General features: G+C 50.4%; 1 protein-coding gene across 3 annotated transcripts in view; it reads right to left on the bottom strand.

The window, feature by feature from the left end:
- Positions 1-13,064, bottom strand: part of LOC105238736 — a 254,903-nt gene that overhangs the window by 140,595 nt on the left and 101,244 nt on the right. For 2 of the 3 annotated variants that reach the window (XM_034659204.1, XM_034659207.1), the window contains exon 11: positions 6,922-10,145. The exons of the other annotated variant lie outside the window; for it this stretch is intronic. The gene's annotated coding sequence lies outside the window, so the exon portion shown is untranslated. Of the gene's footprint in view, positions 1-6,921; positions 10,146-13,064 lie in introns of those variants that run through there. 3 annotated transcript variants of the gene reach the window in all.

The raw sequence follows: 13,064 nt of genomic DNA, 5'->3' as shown, positions 1-13,064 counted from the left end.
TTCCATAAAGAACTCTATATCCCCCCCCACCAGACCTATTTGAACAAAATATCTGTATTCTCACCCATACTCTGAGCTACCTGCCGCAGAAGCTGAAACCCCACCAAGTTTTGCTTTAGCACTACTGCTCCTGGGGCTGCGGGTTGGTCCCCCATTCTAGCCAGGGTCCTCATCTCTGTGTCTGAGTCCTTGCTCTGCTCTGATATAGATACAGGAATGTCAATGGGGCCAAGAGTCCTTCTGCCAGATGGGATGAAACACCATAGACTTACTGCAGTCAGCAACCCTTGGAGGAGAGTCTAGACGCTAAATGCTTTGTTGTGCAGAAACTGTCAACCAACAGCAGAGCAGACCAGACCCGGCCCACCATGCACATCATATTCCTGCCTGGGCATCCAGGCTCAGTTTGTCCTTCGCCTGAAAGGCCCTCCCTTCTCCTAGGCACATGACAATCCTACAATCTTTCAACACTCAGTCCTAGCTCCTCCCTCTCTTCTATCCATTCATTCAGGGTGCCTTTATTGAACACCTATTGAATTCCAGGGAGTAGGCTAGGGATGGGGATATGAAGATGAAACTCAAAGGACCTACCTGCAAGGAGCTTCCAACCTAGGAAGCCTTCTCTAATGACTCCAGCACCTTTTTTGAACTCCCGTGAACATCATCTGGTTGGTCCAGCCTTGGATTTCACTAATATTATCCCCAGCTTATAGATGGATTTAAATGAGTCCCTGGGAGGTTTGGAGCATTGTCCAAGGTCACTGAGTCAGTTGGTAGTTCTTAAGTACTCCACCTATCTCTGTGTTGGTCTTATTTCCCCAACTGGTCTCCAAGCTTCCAAGGAGGCAGACAAGACACTTTAGCTTCTCTACCCTTTCAGCCAACTCCTTTGCATGCATTGAGAACCCAATAAAGGCTGATGACTTGGTGATTGCCCTTGGGCCAGCCCAAGGTCACGGGACTGCTCTGCATGGGACCCCATAGCCCAGACCTGCATCTTGAGACGCTGAGTTTGTTCTCCATTGCTCCAGCCTCACACTCACATTCCCATGGTGTGGCCTCCTTTTGAGAAACAGCAGCTTTCAGCTTCCAGAAGCGGACCTGAATCTCACTGTTTACAAAGAGTTTTTGCTTCCTCCAAAGGTGCTATTCTCAAGACAGGCCATGGTAAGAAGCCCTCAAGATGGGAGAGGTTTACTTAAATAGGGGTCTTGGTTGCAGTCTTCTTCCTCAGAGAAAGATCACATTACCCTGGTCTCTCTTTTCCGCCATGAGCCATTTGTGAGAACAGGGGATAATGAAGAAAACTGAGTTTTCCTCCTGAGAAAACTTCTAGGACAGCTCCTTATGAGGGGCTGTGGTCTTGCCAGGAGAGCACGATGTGAAAGTGGGATTAGTGGAACTATGCAGGATGCTCAAGTGGACCCACCCCCTCAACTGTGGGGCCAGCCACAGTGAAGTCAACCGAGGACCCTGTGGGCTGGGCCTCTGGCCAAGACAGGTAGGCCTGGTTGTCACCCAGCCAAAGGCTGCTGTGCCCCTGAAAATGTTCCTTCATAGACACAGCATCACCTGAGATCCACAGGCTGTGGGCCAAAGTTTCCCGGGGGGTGGGGGGTTGTCCCTCTCAGGGCAGCCAGAGCAGGAGGCGGAATTTAGGAAGCAGGAAGTGAGGACTCTGTATGGGAACACTTAGATTTCAGGATTCAGGTCAGAACCTCATTAAAGATTTGGTTGTTGTTTTTGTGGCAATTTAAATGTCCATCTCTCCAGAGCCGACTCTAGAATCTGGTGAGCTGGGAGAGAGGTCTCAGGGCCTTGGAATGAAATCCTGGGGGTAGAGAAGCAGGGAGAGAAGTGCTCAGAGTAGAGAGAAAAAGTGTCCCCCACCCAGAGGTGGTCAGTGTGGTGGGAGAATCTGACTAATAAGACCTAATTGTGCCTAAGGGAAACAAATCCACTCTAGGGGCAACTTCCTAGAGCTCAGAGGCCAGGGAGAAGGAGCCACCCACGAGGTGACCTTGTTTTAGAGACCAGGGAGGGAAAGGAGAGGACACACTCTTGAAGAATATATTCAAGGCACTGAGAACATCAGGACACAAAGGTGGAGGTCCTTAGGGCTGGACTTTCTCAAGGGCAGGGGATGGGAAAGAGATAGAACACCTTGAGACAGACTTGCAGCCAGTCAGCAGGACCCAGGCTGGCTGGGTGGCTGACAGCCAGGAGACAGCCTGCTTCTAGGGCACCAGACACCGCCTCTTCCCAGAGACCATGAAGTGTCAGCCAACAGAAAATCCACCTGGGCCTCCTTGTACATTTTCTTATTCTCAGGAGCCAGGAATGTGCTACTTCCTTCTGTCTCCCTGACCTCAACTACACTCAGAACAGCTGGAGAGTCTCCAAAGTGATTTGCCTCCCATCACCTGGCAACAGGCAACAGGCAGACTGAATAACCATCACCTTTAATTTTTGTTTTCTTAAAATAAAATTCCTTAGAAAGAGCTCCGAAAATGAGAAGAAATCCTAATTTTCCAACACCATTGAATGTTTCCATATTTCAGAGCAATTCAATCTCTGGATTTTTAGAGAAAGAAAGAAAAAGGAAAGGAAAAAAGGGGGGAAGGGAGGAAGGTAGGCAGGAAGGAGGGAGAGAGAGAGGGAAGGAAGGAACTGAAAAGGACCTAAGCAAGAAGCTAAATTAGTCTGCACAGCTTGATAATGAAGATAAAAGCCCTGGCAAAGTTCTCACTTCCCCAGATCACATGTGCCCTCCCTGCCTTGCTCACCACATCACCTGACTCTGGGCCCATTTTGAGGGAAGAAGAGCTTAGCAGTCTCTACAAGCCCAACCACTTCTACTGGGCCTAGCCTGAGGCTGGAATATGCCAGTAGCCAATTTAGAGAAGTTCACTCTTGTATATTAAAAGTTGCCTGGGGGTGCCTGGGTGGCTCAGTCGGTTAAGCTCAGGTCATGATCTCAGGGTCCTCGGATCGAGCCCCACATCAGGGCTCCCTGCTCAGCGGGGTGTCTGCTTCTCCCTCTCCCTGTGCCACCCCCATGCTCTCTCTCAAATAAAAATATTTTAAATAAATAAAGTTGCCTTATAACATACACAGATTAAAAATTAAGTGTGCCTGACATAACAAAGTGCATTTGTACATTTTCTGGAACAATAAAGGTGTTCTTTGGTTTGGCCCTCCAGGGCTGCCTTAACAAAGGTAAAGCAGTTGGCTGCCTGCTCTGGCTGACCCCATGGTCCACATCCAGGAATGGGGTGTGGGGCTCCTAGGTTGCCTCCTGTTCTATTGCAAGGATGACATTTCGCTCCGTCAGATTCCCCTGGCCTCCTGCAGCGAGTCCCCTCCTGCATCTGATGGCCCCTTTGCTCAGCTCTCCAGCAGCCACACTCAGTGAGCTCCAGTCCTCGAGGTCAGATTTGCCGGCACACAGGAATGGCAGCATCTCTGGATCTCTCCCATGTGTACGGGCCTGTTCCGTCTCATCAGCTGGACCGGAACATTTCACTCCCTAGTTCTCCCGTGTTCACAGGTGTGCCTGGGATGAATGGTCTCCTGACAACCGTCCACCCCCAGCACCCACACGCACCTACACACCAGTTCTACCCGGCAATCTAGAGATTAAACATGGCAGCGACAAACTCAGGAACAACCTAAGTCGGGGCCCCACTTGTAGTCCCACTGGAAGCCACTGGTTGTTTAAGGTGACAAATGACCATCCTCTGGACTTTCGATTAAATGTCAAATAATTCTTTCATTTGAGGGGTTCTTTCGTCCCTCCCAGAAACCCTGGCAGGGCAAGAGCCGGTGCGAATGTGCTGACACACCCCTCACGTCCACCCCATGCAGCCTCTGCGCTAGCAGGAGCTGCTTTCAGAGAAGGGAGGTGATGGGGCCGGCTGTCTTCACCGAATCGCGTGGAAGAACACCAGAGCTGGAATCCACCTCGGCCAGGTATGAAGTGGAAATGAACTGTCATAAAGGCAGGAAAGGAAATAACTCTAGCCCTTACACACTGCCCAAAACCGCTTCAAGTCCAAGTCTCCCCAGCTCTGAGGCTGCTGTTAAACACCAGGGGCCCCAACACTTCAGAGCCAGACCCAGCCGACCACCACGGTGCTGAGAATTCAGTTCCTCTTAAAGAGGTCCCAAGTCACAAACACCTGTTTTCACAGTGAGCACCTGCTCTCTGACTAGAAAAGACAGCAGGCATGCATGTGGAAGCTCAGCAGCGGGCAGACACACCTGTCACTGCCTGCAGGCCCCAGTGAAACTCCTCGCTGCCTGAGGCCCAGCCACCTGGCCCTTGCGGGCATGGGAGCCTCTGGGAACACATGGCCTCCGTGCCTCCACTGGTGGGGGAGCCCAGTGGGCCAGAAACTCCCCCCTTCTCCCAGCCCTGAGTCCTCACAGCCCCACCTAGTCCTGCAGGCAGAAAAGAGAACCACTGAGTTTGAGCCACAGGGCTGAGAGCTTGAGAGGCTCCAAGGTGGGCCATTAATGAAGAGCCTGCAAGGAGACTAAGCAGAACAAAGTGAGACAGCACTCTGCCAGGAACCGGAAGAAGGTAAGCCTTCAGCTGGCACCTGGGGCAGAGGCCCATTCTGCCTCGGGGAGTCCTTGGCTTGGCACCAGGATGAAGCTTTCCAGAAGTGTTTTGATAAGAATACTCCAGAAGTCTCTATGATGCTTCCAAGTTCATGCGTCCATAGAATGTTAAAGTAGGAAGGGACCTTTTCATGGGAATTTTCTAAGTCCTATCTCCTCTGTGGGCCACGGTTCAGTTTGCTTATCTGTACAATGAAGGCCTTGGACTAGGTCCAGGGGTCTCAACTCTGCCCACAGGGACGACCTGGGGCGCCTTGATCGTGAGCTTCTGATTTCTGAAATTGCTTCCAAGTAATCCAGGGAGCTGGGTGTTGGGGAAGTCAACGGAGGGAGTGCTGTCCCAAAACTGGCCAAGACTTGTACATTGTTTAAGTGGGATGCTGGGCAAATGGAGGGAGGAGGTTATTCTGTTCACTCAACTATTTTTCTGAATAAAAAGTTTTAAAAAAATGAAACTACTAGTATCTTAAAACTTAAAACCCATTCCTGATCCTCACCTGGAATCTATTAAATTGGAACATCTAGGGGCTGAGGCCCTGGCCCTGGGATTTTAAAAAGGAGTCCCCAGGATCAGGAACACTAGCTAGACACTCTCCGTGGTTCCCACACGCAGCTGAGCCCCTGAGCCACCCACACCTTCAACCACACATAGCAAGTCACATTCAGATCCTGTTTGCTTTAACTGTCCACTGCTGGAGCCCTTCCTCTCAGAGGGGACAGGACGGGATGGCCTTGAACAAAGGCCCTCAATTGTACTTAAGTAGGGAGCCCCTATTAGTCTGTAACCCCAAGTCCTCTGGTTAGCTCACTCTGCCCTGAATGCTGAACCCTCAAGCTGGCTGCTTCCTGAGGCCTCCAGGGCCACCTGTGCCAGCTCAGGGAGGATGGGGGGGCTGCCCCTCCAGGTGCATCGGGAAGTTCTGGACAGGACTGATCCCTGTCACCTGTTACAGTGAGCTTGAACTGGAGCCTCCTCGTGTGGCCAGGCTGCCAGGCCTCCCGCCTCCCTGAACACAGCAAGTCACATTCCTGTTGCATTTGGTTTGACTTCCCAGCAGACACTGAATGTTCCTGGATGGCTTCCCAGCATCCTTTCTTTCCCTGCTGCATTTCAGCATCTGGGACCAAGCAGCAGCAGCAAACAAGCTCAGTCTGGATCTCCCCTCAGGATGGGCAGCTTCCTGGGGCCCCCCGGGAGGTTCCACCTGCTTTCAGAGTCTTGTCACTCCAGAACACCAACCAGAGTCCCTGGGCCTCCACCCTCTGCCACCCCGTCCTACGGGCTGCATTTTCCTTCACTCTCCCCACAGGTACAGACCTTTATGTTCCAGACTTAGCCAGCTCCTCAGAAGGTTCCCCCTCTCCGTTGGGCCCTTTGTCCTTTGTTAATGACTGATCAGCTCTGCAGGGGAGAGCGTGGGCCTTTCTGAAACACAGGAACTTCTTAGGTGATAGTGCTACTTCTTTACATAGCTACCTCTTACTGCCTTTTCTGTAGCTGAAGTTGGTTCTCCAGTTTGGCATTTGAGGCCTTTCCTGTCTCATTTCCCACTACTCGTCTATCGGGAAAAAGACATTTTTTTAAGCCTTCTGCTTTGGACTGTCTGGTCTGCTGTGTCTCCCAAATGTTCCTTATACTTTAGGTCTCTGCTCAGGCAAATCCTCCTGCTTTGAAAAGTGAATTGCCCTTTTCTCTACCTGCCATCCTTAGCGTTTGTCAAACCAAACAACGATAGAGGTTAAAACTTTTTGAGCCCTGTGCCAATAGTGCTAAGCACCACCGAGCCATCATCTTTTTTATTCTTCATAAGACTCTCAGTCACTTAAAAAACAAACAAACAAACTTTAGACATACGGAAAATTGCAAAAATAGTACAGACAGCTCTGTGTACCCCTCACCCAGCTTCCCCTAATATTAACATCTTACACAACCATAGTACAATTATATATTTTTTTCTCCCCAATGCCCTCTTTCTGGTCAAGGATTCCAAATTTAGTTGTTGTGTCTTCTTGTTCTCCAATCTGTAAACAGTTCCTTAATCTTTCATCATTTTTCGTGACCTTGCCTTTTTTTTTTTTAAAGATTTTATTTGTTTATTTGACAGAGATAGAGACAGCCAGCGAGAGAGGGAACACAAGCAGGGGGAGTGGGAGAGGAAGAAGCAGGCTCATGGTGGAGGAGCCTGATGTGAGGCTCGATCCCATAACGCCGGGATCACGCCCTGAGCCGAAGGCAGACGCTTAACCGCTCTGCCACCCAGGCGCCCCAATGACCTTGCCTTTTTTGATGGGTGCTGATTATTCTGTAGAAAGTCTCTTAATCTGGGTTAGTCTGATGTTTGTCTCATGCATGGTTGAGGTTATGTGCTTGTGGCAAGGATACCCCTGAAGCGATGCTGTGTCCTTCTCAGAGCACCATTCCAGGGGGTTCGTGATGCTGATTGCTTAACTTCCAGGTCACGTTAACCTTGAGCCCTTGATGAAGGTGATGTCGACCAGGTTTCTCCACAGTAAAAGTTCCTCTTTCTCTCTTCTTCGCAATTCGTGAGTGCCTTGGGGGAGACACTTCGAGACTATGCAAATGTCATTTTTCTCCTCTGATTTCCGACCATGGAGTTTACACCCCCCCCCATGCATGTTGTCTGCAGCAGCTATTACTGTGATGTGGGTCTAAAGGGGACTGTGCGTTTCATGAGGGTCCCTGTTTTACACCCTTGATAGAGAACAGCACTATGGCTCATATCTATAAGATAACTTGCCCAAGGTCCTACTGCTCCTTAGCACGGGGTCAGAACTCAGGCGCCAAAGCTCCACCTCTGACGCTAAGTTCTTTATTCTCCTCACTGAGGAGTGAACCATGTGCTGACCCGTGACACCACGTGTCGTCCCTCCATCTTCCATGTGTGGGCTCCTCCCCCAGACACACGGTTGGCTTCTAGCAGGAACCGTGTGTCCGATCTGATTCCTCCAGACTGCTTAGGGCAGGGTCTGGTGTTCAGCAAGTACTGCGGACCCCCTGGTCCTGGAAGATTGAAGAGGTCATGTGTATCAAGAGAAGGAGCTAGATCCAAAAATGTCTGGCTTCTTTCCTTTTTCCCAGCCTGAAAGGTACTTAGGCTGCGCACATACCTCAATCTACGAACAAGGGAGGAAGAGTGGGCTGGGTTTCCCTGAGGGGCAGGGGCTCAGAAGAGCAGACACCCACCCTGGGGCATAAGCCTGAGGCTAACTGATGGGAGGGGAAGGGACAAAGTTTGAGAGAAAAGGCAGAGAAAGAAGGGCCCATCTTATCAGGCCCATCATTTGACAGATGAAACGGCCAACTCCATGTTCTAGGGTTTTATTGGTTCCCAGCAGACCATCAAGCGCAAAGCTATTCACGGAAGTTTACTGAACTCGCTGGTAGGGAGCGCAGCTGGAAGCTCAAGTGCTTCCCTAATTACTAGCGGCTCTGTGCCTCTAAGTCCACATTTGTTCATAATACAATAAATATTTACTGGTCACCTTCTACGTGGCACCACGGTGCAAGCTACTGGGAATACAACTGTGAGCAAAACCAGGGTCCCCACGGTGAAGTGGGAGGGGTTGGTTTGTCTCTCCTGTCTTTTCCGGGCTGGGGGTGGAGTAACCAAGCTAGAAGAGGAAGCCAGAGGGACAAACATACTAAATGCTGTCTTGTACAGGACGGAGAGAAGGTCAGGGACTTAAGTTCACACAGAGCTGCAACTCAAGTCTTATGATGCCAGTTTCAGGGCTTTCCCTGTGCCAATATGTTCTTCATTCATCTTTGTTCACTTTTTAAAAGGTTTTATTTATTTGAGGCGGGGAAGGGGCAGCAGGGGAGGGAGAGGGACATGCAGACTTCTCACTGAGCGCTGGGGCCGATGCAGGGCTTCATCTCACAACCCTGAGATCATGACCTGAGCCAAAAAATCAAGAGTCAGATGCTTAACCAACTGAGCCACCCAGGTGCTCCCATCTTTGTTCTCTTTTTGATGCAGGGGGCAGAAGGCAGCAGAAGGGGGACCGCAGCACAGTGTGGGTGTTTATGAAGATGTGCGTTCAAGTAGGGCTGGGGCCAGGACTGAGGGCTGGGAGCTGGACATGTGGGAGGACTGGGCAGAGGGGATTGTTCATAAGAAAACTACAGGCTACAAAAACTGTAAAACAGCTTTCAGGAGCCAGTTTCAGGCTTCAGTTTCCAACTCCTGGGTTCTCTGCTCTTACAGCAACTGTCAGCCCACTGATCTGGCTACCAGGCCAAATGTCGAGGACCTGGACTCCAGGTCTTCACAGCGAGAGGCTGTGCAGGTAAAACCAACAGTGTTGAGTGTGGCGACAAGCACTGGACTAGGAGTGGTCCTGGGGGTCTCTTCCTAGCTCAGCCAGAGTGTCTACACCAATCCCTTCACCTATCGGACTCCGGTCCACTCACTGGATGCAAAAGGAGGGTGGGCTCAGAGGTTTTCTATCTGAATCACCCAGAGAAACTGACACAGTAGATCCCAGGACCATTCCAGAGATGGGGTACAGGGCACCTGGAAGTAGATTCCGGGACATGCCTGTAACAAATACCTCCAAGGAACTCTGGGCCATTCTCAGGCCTGGGCCATACTTCAACTAACAGTGCACTTGGTCACCTCTGGGTTACCTGACAGCATTTCCCTGAGCAAGCCAGGTTCCTTGGGCCCAGTAAAGAGGAGGCCACATTTTCTGGCACTCCGTACCTGTTATTATAAGATAGGCCAGCAGAAGAGGCTGGGCTTCTCCCACTGACCAGGCCGGGGTGGCCAAGCAGGACACCTGCCTCCAGGGAACCAGCACCAGCACTTCAGCTTGGGGGAGCTGAAGTGGCAGAACCTGTGGATAAGGGCACACTCTGCTGTCTGTTCAGGGGTCAGAGGTCACTCTCACCTCCATTTCCCCTTTCCTGGCCTGGCCACTTTAAATCCCAGCCAGACCAAAGCTCATTTGAGCATATTTGTATACAGAGAGCAGAGTCCAGTGTACTTTGAGTTTTCCCAGACTCCAGGAAATCAACAAGTTGAGGAGACCTATAGGTCTACAGGAGTCCGAGAGGCTAGCCAGAGACCCCAGGACGTAGTTCCTTTGTGGGAAATCAGTACTCACTAGTTGATAGCTCTGAATCTCAGTCTGCCCTCAAAGCTCCATCTTTCAAGGGTTTCTTCCTCTATAAAGCTGTCCCTACACCCCCAGCCATAATTACCTGCTTTCTCTTCTACAACTTGGCTAGTCATTTTAGAGCCCATCTCCAACACCAGCTGGAAGTAGGGACTGTTCCATTCCCTGCCCCCACCCAAGAGCCTTAGCAGGTGTTTTTAGCAAATGAAAGATAGAATTGAATGAGGCAGGGGTTCCTGGGTGGTTCAGTAGGTTAAGCATCTGACTCTTGGTTTCAGCTCCAGTCATGATCTCGTGGGTGGTGAGATTGGGTCCTGCACTCAGCGGGGAGATTTTGTCCCTCTGTCCCTTCTCCCACTTGCTTGAGGTCTCGTTCTCTAAAATAAATGAAAGAAAGAAGGAAAAGAAGGAAAGAAAGAAGCGCAAAGTCACACAATTGCACACACAGCTTATAATTATGCTAGAAGAATGACCTAAGAATAAGGGAGTTCCCTTTGACTCTAAGGACTCATTTCTCCCACGAAAGACAGACAGTTAAGAACCTTGATGCAGCAGTGCTGGTGGAAGGTAAAACCTATTCACATCTGGGTGTGAGGTGGCCTCCAGCAGAGAGGGAGGTGTTGGGACACAGAGTTCTGCAAGCTAATGGTAGTGCCCAGAGTCAAGGAGACTGGAGAGGGGCAGCTGCACCCCATACGGAAAAGCTTTACTGGGAAAAAAAAAAAAAATCTAGTACTCAACAATGTTTATGGCAAGACGACATTTTTAAAATATTACAATGACATTGGGGCTGACTGAACATTCTCTTTCCGCCTCTGGTTAGGAGTTTTTGCAGACCACACGAAAATTCAATTAAGCAGTACAGTTTGTTTTGTAAGTTTGTTAGTGTGTAAAGCGGTTTTGGCATTGTTTGTGGAAATGAAGTGTTAGCCCTGGTTGACTGCTTACAGAAGTCTCTTGTTGGGACACGCTGGAAAATGAACTCAATGAGAACGTTTATGTTCCACATAGTGACTTGGTCAAGAGAACTAGTCAGGAAGCAGAAACATGCTCACTGCCTGAATGCCATGTGTCTATGACCCAAAGGCAATCTGCAGTAGAAGCCTTCTAAATTCTGAGTAACTTACCTCCAACCAATGGGGACAATAAGGAAGTTCCCAAACCCCCTTACACCCAAAGTGATACAGATTTCAGTGATATACAATAAGGGGCTGCTGAGGGGTCATGCCAAGGCCCTGCTTCTCCACAGCTATAGATGTCCTAAGAGCTGGTGTGCCCTAGCTCCCATCCCCCAACACACAGATATCCTATTGTTCACAAAAACCTATTGACAAAACCCAATGATACCTGTGACATTCTCCCTACTGTCACATCTGATTTCATTAGGGAAGCAAAGCTTCAACACGCTTACAATTTTCAATCAGAAATTCTACAAGTAGGGAAACCACAGGGCCTCCAGGTTACACCCCCTAGATATTCATCTGTGAAGTTTATGCAGTTGTACATGAATGTTCATAGCAGCTTAATTTATCACAGGATGTGCATTTTCTGTAAAAACTAAGGTTAAGTTTACTTCAAAACCAGAACTTAGTTTCTCCTCAAACTGCAGGATTCCATGTTGGCAGTGTCTTGAAAGGGACTCTGGGTCAGCAGTCATGCTCACACATACCCAGGAATGCTAAAAGCACCATCCTGGCCCCGAGTTTGCTGCAGACATGAGCATGTTGACCAGCAGTCGGAAAAACCTCTTCAAAAGGCCCAGCTTATCCTGGGTTTTCTATTCTAAACATCTTCCGGCCTTAGTATCACAATCCAAGTGTTCATCATCTGGACCATCGGTGCCAGGCTGCTGAGGGCCACGTGGCTGGCTTAGCAGCCTCACACATTTTACCTCTTGATCTTTATGATGTGTCAAGACAGGAGGTTATGTGACACCCATTTTGCAGATGAGGAAACCAATCCCCACAGAGGTGAAGTCACGTGCCCAAGGCCGCACAGCTGGTCCATCTTGGGCTGGGATTGAACCCAGGTGCTCTGGTTCCTACGATAACGGAGGTTGCCCCCTCATGAGCGGGGTGAACTACTGGAGATGGATGATCTCTGAGCTGCACCAAAGCATGATGGTCTTATCCCGTGAGGGCCTACCCTGCTGCATGCTGCTCACCAGCTCGGCCGGGCTGTATTACCTATCCTGCAGTGTATGCTCACCAGGCCTTCAGACACATAAATAACTTCACCTGTCAGATGCCCTCCTGGGATGCCCAAACCAAGAGATGGGGTTTTAAAAGCCTTGAGTTCTAACCTTAGCATCTTGCAAGTACTAACAGAGTCCTCACAATAGCCCTATGCAGTAAGTTCTGTTAGCATCCCCATTTAACAGAGGAGAAGACAGAGACATAAAAGGGTGAGGAAACTTCCCCATCCTCTCACAGCTAGTAAGCGGCAAAGTCGGATCTAACAACCAGGTCTTTTTCTGACACCAGATCTGGGCTCTAATCTGTCTTGGCAGATGTTACAGAAATAAACCACAGGGAAAATGCTGGTGCAAGAAATGAAGGTCTTAGCTCCTTAGCAGTGGCAAAGCCCTGATCAGCCAGAGGCTGCTGGGGAGCAACCCCTCCGGTAAGGCCACAAATAAGTGGGAAAGAAGCCAATAAGATTAAGGCCTTAATCACAAGCTTGGCTCAGAGCCTAGTAGCAAAAGCTTACAGCAGCCTCCTCCTGGGCCCCAGGGCTAAGAAGTTCCCACTGGGCTAGCTCAGCCCTGGGCATCCCAGCAGCCTGTCCACACTCCCACCTATCTCATTAAAACCACAGTGAGATACCACTTCGAACCCAAGAGGACAGCTACAACAGAAGGGACAGGCAGTAAGAGATGGCAGCTCTGCCACCTGGAACCTTCGGGACTTCGGAACCAAACTGGCCGGGGATCTGCTGTGCCCGGTGAGAAATGCAACAGCCCGCAGCTGTCAGGACGTCCTTCTCCAAGAAACTGACGTCTCCGACCCTTCTGTCTTTGTTCGCGGGGGCACCACCACACCCAGGCGCACACCCTCCCTTGCTCCAGCTTCCAGGCAGGGGCGCCCTTCCTCCTGGCCCAGGTGGGGAGGAAGCCCCTGCCCTCGCGGCCCTCCAGCTGGCCACTCACTGGTTGCCACGCCCCATAACGGTTCTCTGCCTTCTCTAGGGTTAGAAGCCAGACGGGTCAGCGACGTAGAGCGCCGCGTGGCTCAGACGGCGACGCAGCAACGTGAACAGAACTGCCCGTGGCTAGAAGAAACGCGGAGAAGCGCGCA

This window comes from Ailuropoda melanoleuca, chromosome 4, assembly GCF_002007445.2.
Source record: "Ailuropoda melanoleuca isolate Jingjing chromosome 4, ASM200744v2, whole genome shotgun sequence".
NCBI classification, from domain to species: Eukaryota; Metazoa; Chordata; class Mammalia; order Carnivora; family Ursidae; genus Ailuropoda; species Ailuropoda melanoleuca.
The sequence above is the reverse complement of the archived record's forward strand: the minus strand, read 5'-3'. Positions and strand labels throughout refer to the sequence as shown.